Source organism: Triticum urartu, chromosome 7 (assembly GCF_003073215.2).
Source record: "Triticum urartu cultivar G1812 chromosome 7, Tu2.1, whole genome shotgun sequence".
NCBI classification, from domain to species: Eukaryota; Viridiplantae; Streptophyta; class Magnoliopsida; order Poales; family Poaceae; genus Triticum; species Triticum urartu.
Genome location: NC_053028.1, coordinates 53,755,956 through 53,779,581, shown reverse-complemented (window position 1 = coordinate 53,779,581; position 23,626 = coordinate 53,755,956).

Below are 23,626 nucleotides of genomic sequence, written 5' to 3'. Positions count from 1 at the left end.
GGATAAATTAGCAAATGCAATATGTTCAATTTTTTTTACTAATTTTGTTCATATATATGAACCCTAGGCATTCATATATATGAGCCAATTTCACCATTAGAGCATTAAATAGGTTTTTGAGTACAATAGAATGTAGATATATGTAACCCAAGGTGTTCATATATATGAACCCACTACTAGTAGAAAGCTTATAGATAAATGGGTGGATGAAATTAGATTTCTTTTGTAATGCTTGGATAGATAGATGGATAAAACTAGGTTTTTTTAGTAATGCTTTGGATAGATAGATGGATGGATAACTGTTATGGTTAGTAATACATTTTTTTAGTAAAAAAACTAGTTTTATAATTTTTTAGTAAATGTAGGTCTTTTGAATCAGTATAATAATTTTTAGTTGATAGCTTATAGGGTTTCACCAACTCCTTAAATGAGGATAATAATGTTTTTTTTATATCTTATTTTTTGCAGAAATCAAGGAACCCTGCAGCATCCCCGCCGTCGTCCTCGTCACCGACCCCCTTCGACCTCGAGGTGAGACCGGCCAAATCCCCATGTCCCATGTCGATGATGATGTAGATGTGTTGATAGATGTAGTACATTAGTAGATGAGTAGATGTGACAATTTCCATGGAATAGAATTTTTTTTTAATGTAGGTCTTTCAAATATGACAGAGATTTAGACATGTGATATGTAGTGCTGTGTACTACTATAGTGCTTGCCCAAGTGGCCTATGTTTGCAGGGAACACCTTCGAGTGGCCTATGCTTTGCCGGAGTGTTGATTAATTTCCATTTCGGAAAACTTCAGGCGCTCGATATGTCCTTTTTTAGCAAAGGTCATGCTGGATTTTTCCGTGAATTTTGGCATGGCTTGTCAATATAGGAAATATCGAGTGCATTGGATTTCCCGGAAACAGTGAAGGAGTGGTCGTGGGGGTAGCTTCTCCTTCGTTTCCGTGTGCTAGACAATATGGTGTAATGCACTCGGGAACGAAGGGAGGAGCTACCATCACTGACGGTCGAATATATACACCAGGTGAGTTGAGTGTTTTAAACAAAATACTCTACAGACCGATAGTCAACCCATGATGATCTGATTTAGTTTTTTTAGTATATATATTTAATTATAGAAGTTTAATTTTTGAATTATGAACATAGGAAATGTATGATGATGACGATAGCTCCCGGAGTGCGACTGGTGCAGCGACAACCGGGGTCTGTGCGACAGGCCTTACCTGGTAGACGGTCGACGCTTCAGTATTAAGCTCGACGAGACCTTCGCTGTTGAAACGGTACGCAACGACAAGTCTTTTTTCATAATTAAGCATGACTTTTGCTTCTTCAGCGAGTAATTTCCATCTTTTATAATTCGACTAGCTTATCCCATGCCATGCGAGACGCTATGTCTTGGAGCATCTGAATTTTGAAGATCATGAAAATATGGAGATAAAGGAAGTACATCTCAGGACCCATCATGGCTATGCTTTCGCTGTCAAGCTATACAATTTGGAGAGGGTATCCCATTTTGGTTGCTCGAATTGGGAAGCACTGTGCAAGACATATGATTTTCAGGAGGGTGTGCATGTCACCTTCGATCTTGGTGATCCTAAAGATGACATGGACGAAGATAATGTCAACGAAGATAATGTCGATGAACATAATATTGATGAAGCTAATATCGATATTTGGGTCCTTGTTGATACACTTCTACTTCTACCTTTATGTGAGTTTCTCAAACATATTTATTATGTATTTTATATTGTTTTTTTCAAAATAGTCGAGAGCTTATTTCCATTTACAGCTTATTTTCATTCTGCAAAAAATGTATAGAAGATGGTAGAAAGAACCGACTGCACTGATGGCGCTGAATTAACTTATCAGAAGAAAGATCATCTTATCTTATTTATTATTGATGTTGAGAATTACAATATCAATTATGAAACTCCTGCACATTATGGTCAATATGTGCCATTACTGCACATGTTGAACTATGGTAACATCCATGGAGATGGCATGGTAAGATTTTTTACTATTAAGACATCCGTGCATCTTTTGCATAAATTCTTCTAAAGCTAAACTACATTGCTAACTACGACATCATTAGTATGTTTTTCAATAAAAACTCCTGAAGGATTGTGTGCCTAATCTGATGTTTTCGAAAGGTCACCTCAATATTATTAGCTTACGGCCAGGTCATCCTAGGCTTCACCGCTGTTCATACCGGATTTCTAAAACCGATGAAGACATGACAATCAAAGAATGGAAAAATGTATGGATAATCATAGGGAGCTACTTGGTAGCAACATTATGCGAAACGAAAAGAATTGGAGACATGATAATCGTTAGGGCCTATCTTGTTTTATGCTATTTAACTTAGACAGGGTAGTAGGTCCTAGCTAATACTCATGATCATGTGCTAAGAAAAACTAAGTAGGGTTGGTTAGAGGACTATGATGATGAGTATGACTTGTTATTATGATAACGATGATGAGTTATTAGATGACTATGACTTTTTATTATGATAACGAGTAGAAGTTGTCAGATGACTATGGTGATGATGAGTATGACTTGTTATTATGATAACGATTATGAGGTATTATTAATGATTATGATGCTTAGTTGTTATATCATTACAAGCATGATCAGTTATTATATATATCAATGTGTGAAATAAACATGGATTAGATTCAAGTGGAAGCAACACATGTTGCAGATCGAAAGTACTACTAATCCAAACACGATCGTACTAATCCAAACTAAAGTCATCAAGTTTGGATTAGTAGTATTTGGATATGCACCATGTTTACTCCATTGTATCTAATCCATGTCTTTTTCACCCACTGAAATAATAACTCATCATGATCATAAAATCATATGATGAGACTACTATAAACCAGTACAAATACAGCGACAATATGCAGTAGAAAAAAGGGAAACTTTACCAGTAGCGCTGGTAGCCCACAAGGCGCTACTGCTAGGGAGGTGTAGTAGTAGCGCTGGGTGGGCAAACACGCTGGTGCTAGAAGGAGTAGTAGTAGCGCCTAGACGGAAAACACGCTACTGCTATGCAGTATAGTAGTAGCGATCCCAAACCCGCGCCATTGCTGAACATTAGCTGTAGCGCCGTATCAGTAGCCCCCCCTCGCCACTACGCCTACAACACGCGCTACCGCTAGACTTTTCCCTAGTAGTGTAACTGGGACAAGCTATGCGCTTATAAAATAGACTAGATTTATGTTATTTTATTTGTGCGGGCATATCCAATGTGGTGCTGTTAGAGCATTATAAGTCCAGTAGAACCCTAGCTTCTTCTTTTATTATGAACATATATCATTGCATGACTAACTAACTACAATGGTGTGATGATGACCTGGTTGAGTCTTCTAAAGGAAGACCTAAAATGGACTTCGACAGCATGTGACCGAAGCTGCTGCACTAGCCTGCTCGTATGTTACAAATGTGTCGGAAGCTGCTGCACTAGCCTGCTCGTACGTTAATAAACACATGGCTTCCTTGACTGCCACTCTGATAATCTTCCAAGATTGAAGGTATGTACCCATTAATCAATAATTATGAATAATATACACTACTAGGGAAATCGTTATAGACAGATGTATAGCAGTAGCGCTGGTCAGGACTAAGCGCTACTGCTACTTAGAAGTAGCGCGTGTTAACAAAGCGCGCTACAGCTATGGTAGTAGCAGTAGCGCGTCTGCAGTAAAAATCGCTACTACTATAATTCCCACACTGTTGTCGGTAGGCTAGGAACAGTGGTAACGAGCCTGAGGAAAACATGCTATTGCTAAGTGCCTTGTAGCAGCGCGTTTCCGTTGTAGAGCGCTACTGTTAAGAAAAAGAAAATATGTAGAAAAATAAATAGAAAAGTAAATGAAAATTAAAGAAATAGAAAAAGGAGAAATGAAAAAAGAAAAACAAAACAAAAAGAAAAATTGTGGAGAAAGGCATAGCAGTAGCGCTTGTTCTCACAAAGCGCTATAGCTATATTAGCAGTAGCGCTTTTTGGTACCCTGCGCTATAGCTAAGTTCCTTAGATAAAAGGAAAAGAAAATGGAAAATAAATAGCTACTTCCTGTAGCAGTAGCGCGTTTTGGCGGAAACCGCTATAGCTAACTTAGCTATAGCGCGTTTTTCCTACGAGCGCAACTGCTAGTTTGACTTAACCATGCGTGGGCTCAAAATTTTGCTAAGTCCTTTGCCCCTCTCCCCCTTATTCCCCCAACTCCTCTGTCGCCGCCGTCGATCGCGCATGCCCTCGACCTCACCGCCGCCACCCGAGGCCGCCCTCAACCTCACCGCCGCCGCCCGATGCCGCCCTCGACCTCACCGTCGCCGCTCTCGACCTCACCGCCGCCACCCTCGACCACACCGCCGCAGCCCGAGCCCGCCCAGGATCGTCGCCGCCAGAGCCCGAGCCCGCCCTCGCCGCCGACCGTAAGGCTCTCCCTCTCCTCTCCCCTGCCCTCCCCCCCCTCTCTCTCTCTCTGGTAGGGCAATTCATATGTTGCTGCTTGATGGTGTTCATATGAACCATAGGTGTTCATATGAACCCTAGATTTGTTTAGGGCGGTAGGCATTTTTTAGCATTTAGGAAAAAATATTAGCAATTTTTTTGGGAAATTAGCTAGGGAAATTTTTGATGAAAATGCCTAAACAGTAATTCCATTTAGCTTTAAATTAACAGAGGGTATATAAATTATAGTAGCATTTAGCTTTAAATTAATAGAGGCTATAAACAAAAAACTGTAGCATTTAGCTATAAAAATATTATTTGGACTATGGACCTGAGTCTGGTCTATTTGGACTATGGACCTGAATATTTTTGAAGAAATTGGGTGTAGGTACTAAGGTCTTGCTGTGGAAATTTTTGTGAGGTCAGAAGGGTTAGAGAAAATGGGGTTCCTTCGCAATTTCTAATAAGGTCAACTATTGTTGGAATATTTGCTCTAAAACAATTTGGATGAAAAGAAAATAATGTGTGTGTGTGAGAGGAATAGTTAGAACAGAATTTGGGTTCTGTCCTAGGCAGAGAAGTGTTTAGTGAGGTCATTTTGTAAAGGTTTTGGGTTTTTGAAAAGACCACTATTTTTCGAGGAAAATAATTTAGGCAAGTTTTATTTTAAAAATGATCCCTTCCTAGACTTTTATCTTTAGACAAAAAACAAAAGTATTTAGCTATAAATAAAAAATAGTAGCTATGGCATTTAGCTATAAACATAAAACAGAATTGTTTTTCTTTTCAAAAACTTGGTTAAAGTAATTGTTGCTATGTAAACGAAAAACAATATTGATGTTATATGATATATGTCATTGATGTTCATTTGCATATTCCATTATTGTTGATTATATCTTTTCACCGAAGTGGTCATGTTATATGCAAATTACTCAATAGTGTTTGCTCATGTTATATGTAACATTGAAGTGGTTCAATTGTGCCCAAGTGGCCTTTTGTTGTTTCTAGGGAATGAAGCCGAGTGGCTTATGTTATGCTGGAATGTTGATTCATTTCTGTTCCGGCAAATTTCAGGTGCTCAATTTGTCCACTTTTTAGCAAAGGTCATGTCGAAATTTTCCATGAATTTCGGCATGACGTGTGCTACAAACTAGGACATATCGTGTGCCCGTGATTTGCCGCACCGGGAAGGAATCAATGTTCCTGCAAAACATAGACCTTTTTTATGTCATTATTCATTTTAGGTCTAGAAGTAATTGACTAGATTTAATCGTAGGAAACATGGCTAGCAAAGATGAAGAAGGACAGGGTTCTGGTGATTGCAACGTCTACCTGGCGGCAGACGATTATTTGAACCTTCTCGACGAGCAACAGTTGTTGCTGCTAGGCCCACCTGTCACATCCGAGACCGACATCGAGACCGGCGCTGGGACTGGCGTTGAGACCCCGACCGGCACCAAGACTGGCGAAGTCGGTATAGAACCAAAACCGAAGAGGAGACGTCGACGCCCAAACCAGCTCATCACTACTAGAGTGGTGGTCACGAAGGTGGACGACGGCAGTTTTGAGCCGAAAGAGCCTGAGGAAGCGCGAGCGTGCTACGACAATCAAATAGGCTGCATCGTACGGACGACCGCCACCATCAACGATGAGAAACTAAAGAAGATAGAAAATATGAAGCACTCCCTCCTAATGGAGCTGCACCAGGTATTCTTGTTCCTGGGCCAGGAGGAAAATAAATATACTAATCCAGATAAAGACCCGACAATGAAGAAGATAAACAAATACGCCATGAGCAAGTTTAGCGACGCGTTGGCCGCCTGGGAAGTAAGGGTGAAAGCAACGATCATCGACAAAAAGGAACCCTACTCCGAGATTGTAAAGGATAATCCGACAATTACGGAAGAGCAGTTTGAAATATTCAAGGTGGCTTGCGATGCTGAAGCTATCAAAGAAAAGTCGAAGTACATGAAGGGGCTTCAAGAGAGGAACATGGGGTGCCACCACCTTGGAAGCCGTGGTTACGCGGGGAAGAGGTCCATATGGGCCAAGGAGGATGCGGAACGCGAAAGTCTGGGCATCCCAGAGCCCTTGGCGGAGTTCACCGTCCCGCAGGAGCGTGACGTCCTCAGGGCCCGGTACCGTTGGGACCCAGTGAAGAATGTTTTTGAGACAGACGCGGTCACGAGGAGTTCATGAGACTGCTGGTAATTTTAGATTCTAATCAATTCGACTGCACGTTTAGTCATATTTGTAAACGATCCTTATTCCTTTTGCAGAGAGAGCAACACAGGATCACAGCCGAAAGCGACCCGCCGTCTGAGGCGTTGGCGAGGCCCAAGTGGGACACCCCATTCAACAGGGCATTGAACATATTGAAAGGACTCCTGGTGGACACTCGGCCGTCGTATAGACGTGTGCACGGCGTCAGAGACGGCGCCACGTGGAAGAAGTACTACCGTGAGACCACGGAGGAGAGAAAGGAAAGTCGGAGGTTAACTGAAGAAAACATCGACAAGAAGGTCGCGATTGCGGTTGATATGAAATCAACCGAGACAGTCAAAGCAGTGGTAGCTGCCGCAAAATAGGAGATTGCAGCTTCGTATGGTGTCTTGGTTCCGGCTATTGTCAGTTGGAGTAGGCAAAATCCTGATAAAGATGTAGCAGACTTTCCCCTTGCCAACTTCTTCGGGAGTAGCTCGACTAGCGTTGCACCAGCACCTGCTCTCGCACCTGCTCTCGCACCTCTCGCACCTGCACCAGCACCTGCTCCTGCACCGACTCCCACACCAGCTCCTGCACCGGCTGCCGCACCTGCTCATAACAGCCCGTCCTCCGTATCGGACGTGCTCGGCGGTGCTTCGTCTTTGGCTGAGCTCAACACCCTCACGGTACCTGTCACACCGACCCTCTTCAAGAAATGTATAATTTCCCGTTTCCGTTGCCTTCTGGATGTCTCACGTCGCAGACATGCCTTTGCAGGCAGACGTAACCCCGTGCACCATATTGTACACCACCAGCGGCCAGAAGGTGGATGTGGGGAAGGCGACGATAGTGAAGCCGAAGGAACAATTGTTCCACAGCCGGCCGATCCCCCCTGACGTTTTCAAGGTTCCCGTGGCCAGTGTCAAACCAGGCCACGAGAATTCGGCTCCTCCGATACTATTAGGGGGAGATGACGACGAGACCCCGCGGTGGCTTGGCGATTGCAATAGTTGGGTCCTGTTGTGGCCAAAGAGTCTGCTTCGTCTGGAGGCGGTCGGGAGCACACCCACGACCACGCAGCCTCAGCAAGGTATGAACATCAACACCCCACCTACCCAATTAGCGTCGCCTATCGTGTGGGGTGATAGCGAACGGGGTGAGGAAGAGGCTCAATTAGTCACTGATGATGCCATCGCCGTCGAAGAAGCAATGCATGATATTGATGCCATCGATGAGGATGAGGATGACGATGATACTCTACAGTATCTCAATACTGCTTCCTATGAAGACGGAGGATTGATGGCTCAGCAGTATGAATACTCAAGGATTGAGCGTCATGAGTCAGTGCCTAAATTGCCGGCGGCTGAACGTATTATAGACGACCTTCAAGTAGCAAAGAAGCATAGGAAGAGAGCGAGGAAAGGCAACAAAGCTGCTTCTATGATCCAGCCGCCTCAGCAGCCTCGGGTTCAAGACCGAATAGCTATCCCCGGTGCGGTAAAATGTCATATCCCCGGTCATCCGATCCTACCTAAGGCAGCGGTAGAGGCCATATACGGCGATCTAAGGAGACTTCATGACGATGTGCTGCAGAGAGAGAAAAGCCTAATCGCCTTGGAAAATCCAGGATACCCACTCTACGTGGTTAACGTGCCGCGGCAAAGGTTGTACGTCGCCACATTCCCCGCAGAGAAGTTCTTCCTTCGATTCGATTACATCTTCGACATGTTTCACTTGAAAAGGTTGGATTTTACGTTTTCCCGCCTTTTTGCCTTGTACATGAACTACATCATCGGGATTGAGCAGATACCATATATCTGTGTCGCTGACCAGTACATCATGCACGAGGGCTTCTTTGCAGTCTTCCCAGAGCACCGTGAATACGTGAGGGACTACATCGCCGTTTTCATGGTCGCCAATAGGACAAGGAGACGTTTCTCGTGCCTTATCATCCCATGTAAGTCATCCGCGCGGATATCCTTCCTTCGATTTCAATCATTCGTTTGCATGCGTGGAGGATAATTTGAGGTGTACTTACATTGCGCAGCGACGGGCGCGCCATCCTCATCATCCTTTACCCCTAATTCTCCCACGCTCTTTACTTGGACTCATCGAAGAACATGAACAAAAATTTATTACACCCACATCAAGTCTGTTCACAACAGTGCTATGTTTATCTACGATGCACCGGGTGGAGAGATCAGGACCAGGAAGATAAGGAACTGCAGGCCCGCCTTCGGCCATAAGACCTACTTCTGCTGCATCCAGCAACCAAGTGGTACTCTTAGTGATGGATTCTATGTCCTCCACCACATGCTGGAGTACAGACGGCATCAACAGAACCTTCACATGTCACCTACATCCGCGATGCCCATATTCTGCAATGGGCAAAGAACCTAGGAGATATCCCGGATCATCGACTTCAAGCTGAGTTCTATCACATCCATCGTTAACTTGCCCAAATCATCATGACGGAGGTCCTCGAAAAAACAGGGATGTTCTACGAAGAAGGGAAAATGTCGCGGGAAGACATCCAAACACGCATAGCCGCTCATCGTCTCGATCTGAAGCCTTTCACTAAGCTCGGGGACTATCTCCCTGACATGGATGGATGGCACGACATGTTGGAGTGATTGACGATATATAACAATGTGTCCGTTTAGTCCATACTTTCTGTATGACGAAACTTTGAGTTATGCACGACGAAACTTTATTTGTGATGTAATTATACCGTCCTCCTCAACTAGCGAAGATCACTCTAGTTAGGGCATTATGGGTACAATGAACTTTGTTATTTATGCTTATGATATGTTGCTTCTATTTTTGCCAAGTCTGTCTCTTTGTGTTGCTCAACTATACAAGTTGCATATCATCGACTCATGTGACGATGCAGGTGCATAGATCATCGATGGCGAAGAAGTGATATGGCAGGAGTATATGACGAGGGGCGGAGTGTCAGGCCCAGGTGAACCGGTTTCCTGTTTTCGAGCGACAGCCAGTAGTTAGTTTAGGTTCATGCTAGTGCGAGAGAGGCATACAAACCGACGCCTCAAGAAGTACTACATTATGTACGATGAGACATGTGTCATGTAACTTGTATAGCTATATCGCGGTATTATGATGTGACGACATGATTTCTGTTGGATGATATGATGAGACTATTATGTGTATGATATGATGACATATTGCATGTTTGTGATATGATTATAATACTGTATGAAACCTGTACAGAAACATCGCAAATACGTAGCTAAAAAAAGATATGAGAAAACATAGTAGCAGTGCTCTTTAACGCTGGACAGGAAAACGTTACTGCTAAAGCACTTAGCAGTAGCGCTGGTACGGAGAGCGCTACTGCTAAGTAGGTATAGCAGTAGCGCGTGTCAAAACGCGCTGCTGCTAAACGTTAGTTGTAGCGCCTTATCAGTAGCGCGGCACCCGCGCTACTGATACACCAAATACCCGTGCTACTGCTAGGCTTTCCCTAGTAGTGTACCTATCTAATGATATAAATTCCTCAACAACAGAAGTACACACACTATGAGAGGACACATTCATTTGCAAGCAAGTCACATCCAACATAATTTAGGTTGCTCAAGTAATCTTGATTATCTCAATGCCTTCCGCATGATACTAGATGAAACCATGTGAAAGCTTTGTAGAAGTTGTGGTTGTTTGTGCTCCTGACGACAAACTAGAGCCTGCACATTTCATGAAGGAAATAATATGAATATATAAGTATTATATAATTGCAGAACAAATCAATTCAAACTAGTCACAAACATTTATGTCAAATAAAAATAAGAAGTCAGAACCATTTTAATATGAATTAATGGTTTCAATCTATATTGGCCTCCACATTTTCCTCTATGGTGTTGTGTTAATAAAATTCAACATTCTAACCATCAGCAACAAATGTTCTTCACCCAATGATAACATTAATAACAGATAGTATATACTTATCAAGATAACAACTCTAAAATAGGAAGGTGTCAAGCTTATTGGTTATACAATTAGGAATCATCTTGAACAATCTGACTGTTTGAGTCGTTGCATTTTGTAATGAAATTCTTCTCAAAATACTACTGGCATAGATGACTGAAGGCAATTTCAAATATTATGTTATAAGTGGTATCCTCGCACAATTAGAAAAAACCTATGTAGTATGCAAGAATAATTACTTCAAGTTTGCGCCTTCGTCCTTTGTCATTTAGTGGGTAGTCTATAATCTGTAGAAATTATGCTCAGATTAACTTATAATCTTGCTCTAAATATAAATGTTAGTAGATCAAAGAAAAATAGATGGGTCAGTTTCTCAAAAAGATGCCATGTGTTTTGGTCGTCCATGCAGACCCTATTTGTATGCTCTCTGGTGTGCACCCGGAGAGAATGCCATTCTTGATCACATTCCTTTCGTTGCCCGTGGCCATTGGTGCGACAAGTTCGGCAAACAACTCCACAAGCTGTGTGTGTTGTAACTCGTGTCCCCCAAGAGATAAGAAGGCCGGTAGTGGAGTCTGCTCAGGTTGCTCAGGTGCTAATATATGCTGCGCGGGCTGACGCTCCCAGCCGAGCAAGTAACTGCGACCCCTTCCGCCTCCCATGAGAGGCTCGCTTAAAAACCCTTCCTATCTATGCCAACCTTTTTCTCATTTTTTCCTTAAGAAAACATTTATGTTGGAATTTGTTAATAGGCCTTTGGCTCAAAGCCCAACTAAAATTCTGAAATTCAGTTGGCCCATTCATGCATAGCTAGCGAGTGGTGTGAGTGGGACTAAAGTTTAGTCCCACCCCGTAAGCTGAGTGAGGCTTGCACCTCTTTATAAAGTGAGCTCTTCTACCACTTGTATGAGCATGAGAAAAGAAAACTTACACGCGCGCTCCTCCTCCTCCTCGCTCGTCATGACGCGCCGCGTCGCGCGTTGCGGGATTGAGCCGAGCTGAGAACAGAGCTATGCACGTTGTCTATATTTTTGCTACTCGGGAAAATTAATGAGTTAGTAATTAATAATTAACGGACGCGTTAATTACTGAACCGTTTCCAATTCTTTTGGATCACGACTCGGACGTGGGGTTTACTTCCACGACCTACCCGCCCGCACTATATAGCCAGGCATACGTCTACCCTAGCCGCCATCGCATCGTATGGTTTCGCACCACCGTTCCAGGTCATTGCGCCGTCATGGAAGTCTTCTCCATCCCTTCTTTCGTCGTCCACCACGAGAAGGGACAACAGGCCTCCGGAACCCCGCCTCTCATGATCCTGTACGGGAGAGGGGTGATCAGATTTTTAGGAAGCGCACTTGCGCGACTGGTAGCAGCGAGGACTTCACCGACGACTTCTTCTTCCCCGACCTCGGTAACCTTTTCCTCAACGACATGGGCGACAACCTCAACGCCAATGGTGCTGCTGCTCCCATTGCACCGTATGTGATTCTGTCCTTCTTGTTCGAGATCGTGGGAGAATTCATGTTCTAGTTTGTGCCCTAGATTCGATTTGTTCATCTACTATGGTAGTCCACATGATTAGTTTAATCTCTGTTTTACTCGTCATGACTTATTTACTGTTTATTCAGAATAAATCTTGTAGTAATTTGCTTATATATTCAACAATTTATACACTGTACAAACACATGATTTTCTTTCTTGAGACGTACACACATTGAAATATTCCAGTTCTTGGAAAGCTTGGTGTAAAAAACATTCACACTTGAGCCCAATACAGGAAAAAAATATATTAAATGAGCAATAAGATATTGCTATAGTTACTCATTCTAGCCGATTTTTCAAGAAACACGGACTAGTATATTTTCTGGGTGAAAATTTGCAGGCACGTGGTAAGCTACCATGTTTGCATGACATAATTTGTGTATGATTATTTATAACTTTAAAAATAAATATAGTTTTCGGTTCACCCGGGAAAAATGTCTTTTGGTTTTCTAATCTGAAAGATGCAACTGAACCCAGAAGTATATGTATGCGACTATTCTATATCGAATAATTTCCTATTTGATGCTCTAGCACTATTAGGGAAAAGCTTATACACTGAGTCTTATCAATAGGGCTTGTTGAAATGAGGCGCTACTGATACTTAGAAGTAGAGCGTTCTAAGGAAACGCGCTACAAGTAGTTTCTTAGCAGTAGCGCGTTCTGCCAAGCCGCGCTGCCGTTATGACCATCCCGGGCCGAGCGACCCGTCCCCACTTAGCAGTAGCGCAGGTCCAGGACCAGCGCTACAACTAATGACATTAGCAGTAGTGTCGGGCTGCTAGGCGCGCTACTGCTAAGCCCACCTTATCATCGTCCTCCTCGGCCCGCCCTGACCTCTCACTCTCCCCTCCTCACTCTCTATCTCCACTCTCTCTTCGACCCTCGTCGGCTCGTCCTCGCACTGGTCATGCGCCCTTCCAACGTGGAGCCGCCCTCCCACTTGCCTGCCATCTCCACCCCCTTCTCGGCCCCAGGCTGCCTAGCTAGGTATCTCCAACTCCTCTCAATTCACCCAAAAGCTAGGTATCTCTGCATATGTTGGATAAATTAGCAAATGCAACATGTTCAATTTTTTTACTAATTTTGTTCATATATATGAACCCTAGGTATTCATATATGTGAGCCAATTTCATCATTAGAGCATTAAATAGGTTTTTGAGTACAATAGAATGTAGATATACGTAACCCTAGGTGTTCATATATATGAACCCACTAATAGTAGAAAGCTTATAGATAAATGGGTGGATGAAATTAGATTTCTTTTGTAATGCTTGGATAGATAGATGGATAAAACTAGGTTTTCTTAGTAATGCTTTGGATAGATAGATGGATGGATAACTGTTATGGTTAGTGGATGGATAATTAAGCATGACTTCTGCTTCTTCAACATGTAATTTCCATCTTTTACAATTAGACTAGCTTATCCCATGCCAGGCAAGATGCTATGTCGTGGAGCATCTGAATTTTGAAGATCATGAAAATATGGAGACAAAGGAAGTACATCTCAGGACCCATCATCGCTATGCTTTCACTGTCAAGATATACAATTTGGAGAGCGTATCCCATTTTGGTTGCTCGAATTGGGAAGCACTGTGCAAGGCGTATGATTTTCAGGAGGTTATGCATGTCACCTTCGATCTTGGTGATCCCGAAGATGACATGGACGAAGATATTGTCAATGAAGATAATGTCGATGAAGATATTATTGATGAAGCTAATATCGACATTTGGGTCCTTGTCGATACACTTCTACTTCTACCTTTATGTGAGTTTCTCAAACATATTTATTAAGTATTTTATATTATTTATTTCAAAATAGTCGAGAGCTTATTTCCATTTACAGCTTATTTTCATTCTTCAAAAAATGTACAGAAGATGGTAGAAAGAACCTACTGCACTGATGGCGCTGAATTAACTTATTAGGAGAAAGATCATCTTATCTCATTTATTATTGATGTTGAGAATTACAATATCAATTATGAAACTCCTGCACATTATGGTCAATACACGCCATTAGTGCACGTGTTGAACTATGGTAACATCCACGAAGATGGCATGGTAAGATTTTTTACTATTAACACATCCGTGCATCTTTTGCATAAATTCTTCTAAAGCTAAACGACATTGCTAACTACGACATTATTATTATGTTTTTCAATAGAAACTCCCGAAGGATTGTGTGCCCAATCTGATGTTTCCGAAATGTTGCCTCAATGTTATTAGCTTACGGCCAAGTCATCCTAGGCTTCACCGCTGTTCATGCCGGATTTCTAAAACCGATGAAGACTTGACGATTAAAGAATAGAAAAATGTATGGACAATCATAGGGAGCTACTTGGAAGCAACATTGTGCGAAGTGAAAGAATTGTAGACAGTATAATCGTCAGGGCCTATCTTGTTTTATGCTATTTTACCTTAGAGAGGGTAGTAGGTCCTAGCTAATACTCATGATCATGTGCTAAGAAAAATTAAGTAGGGTTGGTTAGATGACTATGATGATGATGAGTATGACTTGTTATTATGATAACGATGATGGGTTATTAGATGACTATGACTTTATTTTATGATAACGAGTAGAAGTTGTTAGATGACTATGGTGATGATGAGTATGACTTGTTATTATGATAACGATGATGAGGGATTATTAATGATTATGATGCTTAGTTGTTATATCATTACAAGCATGATCAGTTATTATATATATTAGTGTGTGAAATAAACATGGATTACATTCAAGTGGAAGCAACACATGTTGCAGATCGAAAGTACTACTAATCCAAACATGATCGTACTAATCCAAACTAAAGTCATCAAGTTTGGATCAGTAGTACATTGGATATGCACCATGTTTACTCCACTGTATCTAATCCATATATTCCTCACCCACTGAAATAATAACTCATCATGATCATAAAATCATATGATGAGACTACTATAAACCAGTACAAAGACAGCGACAATATGCAGTAGAAAAAAAGGGAAACTTTACCAGTAGCGCTGGTAGCCCACAAGGCACTACTACTAGGGAGGTGTAGTAGTAGCGCTGGGTGAGGAAACACGCTGGTGCTAGGAAGGAGTAGTAGTAGCGCCTGGATGGAAAACACGCTACTGCTATGCAGTATAGTAGTAGCGCTCCCAAACCCGCGCCACTGCTGAACATTAGCTGTAGCGCCGTATCAGTAGCCCCCGCCCCTCGCCACTATGCCTACAACACGCGCTACTGCTAGACTTTTCCCTAGTTACTGTAACTAGGACAAGCTATGCGCTTATAAAATAGACTCGATTTATGTTATTTTATTTGTGCGGGCATATCCAATGCGGTGCTGTCAGAGCATTATAAGTCCAGTAGAACCCTAGCTTCTTCTTTTATTATGAACATATATCATTGCATAAGTAACTAACTACAATGGTGTGATGATGGCCTGGTTGGGTCTTCTAAAGGAAGACCTAAAATGGACTTCCACAGCATGTGACAGAAGCTGCTGCACTAGCCTGCTCGTATGTTACAAATGTGTCGGAAGCTGCTGCACTAGCCCGCTCGTATGTTAATAAACACATCGCTTCCTTGCCTGCCTCTCTGATAATCTTCCAAGATTGAAGGTATGTACCTATTAATCAATAATTATGAATAATATACATTACTAGGGAAAACGTTATAGACAAATATATAGCAGTAGCGCTGGTCAGGACTAAGCGCTACTGCTACTTAGTAGTAGCGCGTGTCAACAAAGCGCACTACAGCAATGGTAGTAGCAGTAGCGCGTCTGCAGTAAAAAGCGCTACTACTATAATTTCCACACTGTTGTCGGTAGGCTAGGAATAGTAGTAGCGAGCCTGAGGAAAACATGCTATTGCTAAGTGCCTTGTAGCAGCGCATTTTTGTTGCAGAGCGCTACTGCTAAGAAAAAGAAAATATGTAGAAAAATAAATAGGAAAGTAAATGAAAATGAAAGAAATAGAAAAAGGAGAAATGAAAAAAGAAAAACAAAAGAAAAATAAAAATAATGGAGAAAGGCATAGCAGTAGCGCTTGTTCTCACAAAGCGTTATAGCTATATTAGAAGTAGCGCTTTTTGGTATCCCGCGCTATAGCTAAGTTCCTTAGATAAAAGGAAAAGAAAAAGGAAAATAAATAGCTACTTCCTGTAGCAGTAGCACGTTTTGGCGGAAACCGCTATAGCTAACTTAGCTATAGCGCGTTTTCCTACCAGGGCTACTGCTAGTTTGACTTAACCATGCGTGGGCTCAAAATTTTGCTAAGTCATTTCCCCCTCTACCCCTATTCCCCCAACTCCTCTGTTGCCGCCGTCGATCGCGCACGCCCTTGACCTCACCGCCGCCACCCGAGGCCGCCCTCAACCTCACCGCCGCCACTCGAGGCCGCCCTCGACCTCACCATCGCCGCTCTCGTCCTCACCGCCGCCGCCCTCGACCTCACAGCCGCAGCCCGAGCCTGCCCAGGACCGTCGCCGCCAGAGCCCGAGCGCGCCCTCGCCGCCGACCGTAAGGCTCTCCCTCTCCTCTCCCCTGCCCTCCTCCTCTCTCTCTCTCTCCCTCTCTCTCTGGTAGGGGCAATTCATATGTTGCTGCTTGATGATGTTCATATGAACCCTAGATTTGTTTAGGGCGGTAGGCATGTTTTTAGCATTTAGGAAAAAATATTAGCAATTTTTTTAGGAAATTAGCTAGGGAAATTTTTGATGAAAATGCCTAAACAGTAATTCCATTTAGCTTTAAATTAACAGAGGGTATATAAATTATAGTAGCATTTAGCTTTAAATAATAGAGGCTATAAACAAAAAACTGTAGCATTTAGCTATAAAAAATTATTTGGACTATGGACCATGAATCTGTTCCAAATTCCATTCAAATGAAATTTGAATTATTTGGACTATGGACCTGAATATTTTTGAAGAAATTGGGTGTAGGTACTAAGGTCTTGCTGTGGAAATTTTGGTGAGGTCAGAAGGGTTAGAGAAAATGGAGTTCCTTTGCAATTTCTAATAAGGTCAAGTATTGTTGGAATATTTGCTCTAAAACAATTTGGATGAAAAGAAAATAATGTGTGTGTGTGAGAGAGGAATAGTTAGAACGGAATTTGGGTTCTGTCCTAGGCAGAGAAGTGTTTAGTGAGGTCATTTTGTAAAGGTTTTGGGTTTTTGAAAAGACCACTATTTTCCAAGGAAAATAATTTAGGCAAGTTTTATTTTAAAAATGGTCCCTTCCTAGACTTTTAGCTTTAGACAAAAAAAGTATTTAGCTATAAATAAAAACAGTAGCTATGGCATTTAGCTATAAACATAAAACAAAATTGTTTTTCTTTAAAAGAACTTGGTTAAAGTAATTGTTGCTATGTAAACGAAAAACAATATTGATGTTATATGATATATGTCATTGATGTTCATTTGCATATTCCATTATGGTTGATTATATCTTTTCACCGAAGTGGTCATGTTATATGCAAATTCCTCAATGGTGTTTGCTCATGTTATATGTAACATTGAAGTGGCTCGATTATGCCCAAGTGGCCTTTTGTTGTTTCCAGGGAATGAAGTCGAGTGGCTTATGTTTTGCCGGAATGTTGATTCATTTCCGTTCCGGCAAATTTCAGGTGCTCAATTTGTCCACTTTTTAGCAAAGGTCATGTCAAAATTTTCCGTGAATTTCGGCATGACTTGTGCTACAAACTAGGACATATCGAGTGCCTGTGATTTGCCGCACCGGGAAGGAATCAACGTTCCTGCAAAACATAGACCTATTTTTTTATGTCATTATTCTATTTATTAGGTCTAGAATTAATTGACTCGATTTAATCATAGGAAACATGGCTAGCAACGATGAAGAAGGACAGGGTTCTGGTGATTGCGACGTCTACCTGGCGGCAGACGATTATTTGAACCTTCTCGACGAGCAACAGTTGTTGCTACTAGGCCCATCTATCACATCCGAGACCTACATTGAGACCGGCGTCGAGACTGGCGTTGAGACCCAGACCGGCACCGAGACTGGCGAAGCCGGTATAGAACCGAAACCGAAGAGGAGACGTAGACGCCCAAACTAGCTCATCACTACTTGAGTGGTGGTCACGGAGGTGGACGACGGCAGTTTTGAGCCAAAAGAGCCCGCGGAAGCGCGAGCGTGCTACGCCAATCAAATAGGCTGCATCGTACGGACAACCGCCACCATCAACGATGAGAAACTAAAGAAGATAGAAAATATGAAGCACTCCCTCCTAACAAAGATGCACCTGGTATTCTTGTTCCCGGGACGGGATGAAAAGAAATATACTGATCCAGATAAAGACCCGACAATGAAGAACATAAACAAACACGCCATGAGCAAGTTTAGTGACGCGTTGGCTACTTGGAAAGTAAGGGTGAAAGCAAGGATCATCGACAAAAAAGAACCCTACTCCAATATTGTAAAGGATAATCCGGCAATTACGGAAGAGCAGTTTGAAATATTCAAGGTGGCTTGCGATGCTGAAGCTGCCAAAGAAAAATCGAAGTACATGAAGGGACTTCAAGAGAGGAACATGGGGTGCCACCACCTTGGAAGGCGTGGTTACGCGGGGAAGAGGTCCATATATATATGGGCCAAGGAGGATGCGGAACGCGAAAGTCTGGGCATCCCAGAGCCCTTGGCGGAGTTCACCGCCCCGCAGGAGCGTGACGTCCTCAGGGCCTAGTACCGTTGGGACCCAGTGAAGAATGTTTTTGAGACGAACGCGGTCACGAGGAGTTCATGAGACTGCTGGTAATTTTAGATTCTGATCAATTCGACTGCACGTTTAGTCATATTTGTAAACGATCCTTGTTCCTTTGCTGAGAGAGCAGCACAGGATCGCAGCCGAAAGTGAACCGCCGTCTGAGGCGTTGGCGAGGCCCAAGTGGAACACCCCATTCAACTAGGCCTTGAACATATTGAAAGGACTCCCAGTGGACACTCGGCCGTCGTATGGACGCATGCACGGCGTCAGAGACGGCGCCATGTGGAAGAAGTACTACCGTGAGACCATAGAGGTGAGAAAGGAAAGACGGAGGTTAACTGAAGAAAACATCGACAATAAGGTCATGATTGCGGTTGATAAGAAATCAACCGAGACAGTCAAAGCAGCGGTAGCTGCCGCAAAACAGGAGATTGCAGCTTCGTATGGTGTCTTGGTTCCGGCTATTGTCAGTTGGAGCAGGAAAAATCCTGATAAAGATGTAGCGGACTTTCCCCTTGCCAACTTCTTCAGGAGCAGCTTGACTAGCGTTGCACCAGCACCTGCTCCCGCCCCTGCACCAGCACCTGCTCCTGCACTTGCTCCTGCACCGACTTCCACACCAGCTCCTGCACCGGCTCCCGCACCTGCTCATAGCAGCCTGTCCTCCGTCTCAGATGTGCTCGGCGGTGCTTCGTCTTTGGCTGAGCTCGACGCCCTCACGGTACCTATCACACCGGCCCTCTTAAATAAATGTATAATCTCCCGTTTCCGTTGCCTTTTGGATGTCTCACGCTGCAGACATGTCTTTGGAGGCCGACGTAACCCCGTGCACCATATTGTACACCATCAACAGCCAGAAGGTGGATGTGGGGAAGGCGACGATAGTGAAGCCGAAGGAACAATTGTTCTACAGCCGGCCGATCCCCCTGGCGTCTTCAAGGTTTCCGTGGACAGTGTCAAACCAGGCCACGAGAATTTGGCTCCTCCGGTAGTATTAGGGGGAGAAGACGATGAGACCCCGTGGCGGCTTGGCGATTGCAATAGTTGGGTCCTGTTGTGGCCAAAGAGTCTGCTTCGTTTGGAGGTGGCCGGGAACACACCCATGACCACACAGCCTCAGCAAGGTATGAACATCAACACCCCACCTACCCAATTAACGTCGCCTGTCATGTCGGGTGATAGCGGACGGGGTGAGGAAGAGGCTCCATTAGCCATCAAAGAAGTTGGGTCCTGTTGTGGCCAAAGAGTGTGCTTCGTCTGGAGGCGGTCGGGAGCACACCCACGACCACGCAGCCTCAGCAAGGTATGAACATTAACACCCCACCTACCCAATTAGTGTCGCCTGTCGTGTCGGGTGATAACGAACGGGTGAGGAAGAGGCTCCATTAATCGCTGATGATGTCATCACTGTCGAAGAAGCAATGCATGATATCGATGCCATCGATGAGGATGAGGATGACGATTATACTCTACAGTATCTCAATACTGGTGCCTATGACGATGGAGGATTGATGGCTCAGCAGTATGAGTACTCAGGGGTTGAGCGTCATGAGTCGGTGCCTTCCAGTAGCAAAGAAGCATAGGAAGAGAGCGAGGAAAGGCAACAAAGCTGCTTCTATGATCCAGCCACCTCAGCAGCCTCGGGTTCAAGACCGAATAGCTATCCCCGGTGCGGCAAAATGTCATATCCCCGGTCATCCGATCCTAACTAAGGAAGCGGTAGAGGCCATATACGGCGATCTAAGGAGATTTCATGATGATGTGCTGCGGAGAGAGAAAAGCCTAATCACCTTAGAAAATCCAGGATACCCACTCTACTCAGTTAACATGCCGCGGCAAAGGTTGTACGTCGGCACATTCCCCGTGGAGAAGTTCTTCCTTCGATTCGATTACATCTTCGACATGTTTCACTTGAAAAAAGCTGCATTTTACGTTTGTCCGCCTTTTTGCCTTGTACATGAACTACATCATCGGGATTGAGCAGATACCTTATATCGGTGTCACTGATCCAGAGCACCGTGAATATGCGAGGGACTACATCGCTGATTTCATGGTCGCCAATAAGGACAAGGAGACCATTCTCGTGCCTTATCATCCCATGTAAGTCATCCGCACGGATATCCTTCCTTCGATTTCAATCATTCATTTACACGCATGGAGGATAATTTGAGGTGTACTTATATTGCGTAGCGACAGGCGCCATCCTCATCATCCTTTATCCCCGATTCTCCCATGCTCTTTACTTGGACTCGTCGAAGAACATGAACAAAAACGATTACACCCACATCAAGTCTGTTCTCGACAGTGCTATGTTATCTACGACGCATCGGGTGGAGGGATCAAGACCAGGAAGACAAGGAACCGCAGGCCCGCCTTCGGCCATAAGACCGACTTCTGCTGCATCCAGTAACCGAGTGGTACTCTTAGTGATGGATTCTATGTCCTCCACCACATGCTGGAGTACAGCCGGGATCAGCAGAACCTTCACATTTCACCCACATCTGTGATGCCCATATTCTGCAATGGGCAAAGAACCTAGGAGATATCCCGGATCATTAACTTTGAGCTGAGTTCTTGTGGCACCCCGGCTCATACCAATCGGTTTACCCTGCATTGCCAGCCCAGAGATCGAGTCTTCTGGCAATACACAACAACATGGTACAGAAACAACCGCTTTATTGATGCTAGCGGACTACATAGGTCTGATATTACATCGAGATACGAGGCCAAGCGGCACACACGATGCTGCTGGATAGTATGTACATTATTTAATGAACATGATGGGGCCTTGATCACATGAACTACGCGGGAGCGAAAGAACAACGAGGTGGCACTCCATAGCACAGGGACACCGACGTGGACACGGCCTAGGCACGAGATGCGCTCCGATGCGAACCGACTTGCCTGAAAGCTGGCATAACACGCCAGGTCAGTACATTGAATGTACCTGCAAGCTCACAACATACATAAGCACGATGACAAACAATATCATGATAATTAATCAGGTTAAATCAATGCAAGAAAAACTACAGATGCAATGCAAACCATACGTGCTCCGAGTCTCACAGACTTGCTTACCAGACGGTTAACTCGTAACCAAACGGTGACCATACCGGGGTCACACCTGAAACCAATCACTCATGAACACCTCAAGAGTTCATGATCCACCATGAACCAATGCATCACAACAATCAATTAATTTGCAAGATTTATTAGAAAAGTTGATCCATGGCGTGACTTACTCACGAGTTATGCCCATAACCGAGGACGCGGCTATCAATAGATTAAATACACTCTGCAGAGGTAGCGCACTTTCCCACACTACGGAACACCTAGCCTCGCATTCCCATTCGGGTGGACCAAAGTATTCCAATGAAACCCTCCCTTTGTCATGCACTCTCCCCGGCCACTCCGACCAAGTCCCTCTCAGGGCTAGGTCTTGGGTGGCCCCGTGTCTACCAAAGACACCAACGGCCACCGTCGTGGCAAAACGGTCCCAAACAGGGACAAGGTACCATCAAAACAAAAACGAGCACACAAGGTTATGTCTGCCTACCGGGCCAGGGTATGCACGCCCATAACCTTCCCTCGCGGGGGCCACCTGTGAGAGCCACAACAAAGGACCGAATCAAGACCTTCCCACAAGGTAAATGTGGTCGCACTGAATTAAAAACCCGATTCAATGGCACCATGATGTGATCAACATCATATTCAAGTTGAACTTAATCAAGTTTAGCTTTGATAAAAACTTTTTATGATCAACATGATATAATGCCACAATCATGCACTATTCGGCATGCAATACAAACAACTAAAGTCATGGATCCAACTTAACAACATAACATCTTGCAATACTTAGAACCAAAACATTCTCTGGTTATAACTCATTTTATTTACCAAGCAATATTTTTATTAGTTCTTTATTTAAATGAAAAATATGATTTAGTATATTAACTACCATTCATTTCCATATCAATATGCATAGTGCAAAATCTTACTCTACTTAGCCAAACAAGTTCATGCATTCAACCAGTAACTAAAACAAGCATATCAAGCATGGTAAAGTAACTAGAAATTAACTAAATTTATTTATCAAATTTTAAAGGCAAATAAACACTCATATTCAAGTAGAAAATCATATATATTGAAATAACACCATCCAAATGCTGGTGTGGCTTGCATTAGTGTAGAGGAGGATCACACCCCTCTTGGTTTACTTCAAGACAATCTTCTCCTTCTGAAAAAGAATTTAACCACAAAATAATTGTCAAAACAAATTCTGAAAATCACCAGAAATTCTAGACAGTAAGGAAAAATCCACCCTTTGGTGTGGTGCTAGAGCTTTCTGATACAAAGACAATGCAAAAAGAATCAAATCATTTGGACTTATGGTTTAGAAATGGTGGCTGGTCAAAGTTTGGTCAAATTTCTGAATAATATTTGAATTAAACAGAAATCCTGGGGGGGTGACGTCGAAGGCTTAAAACAGAAATGCGCCTCCACTCGTACCGCTTCGGGCGCGAGTGGTGAGACCGATAGGTGGGTCCCGTGCGTCAGGAGAGAGAGGGGGGCGAGTGAGATCAGAGAGAGGCGGAGCTTCGCCGGAGCTTACGCCGGCGACGAGGGTGTTTGAGGCTAGGCTAGAGGGATAGGATTAAAGAGGGGCTCGAGGCGCACCTGCCAATACCCATGGCTTGGCGAGAGGTGGACGGGGCTGCCCGTGGTTGAGCTCGCAAGCTACGGTGGCGGACGG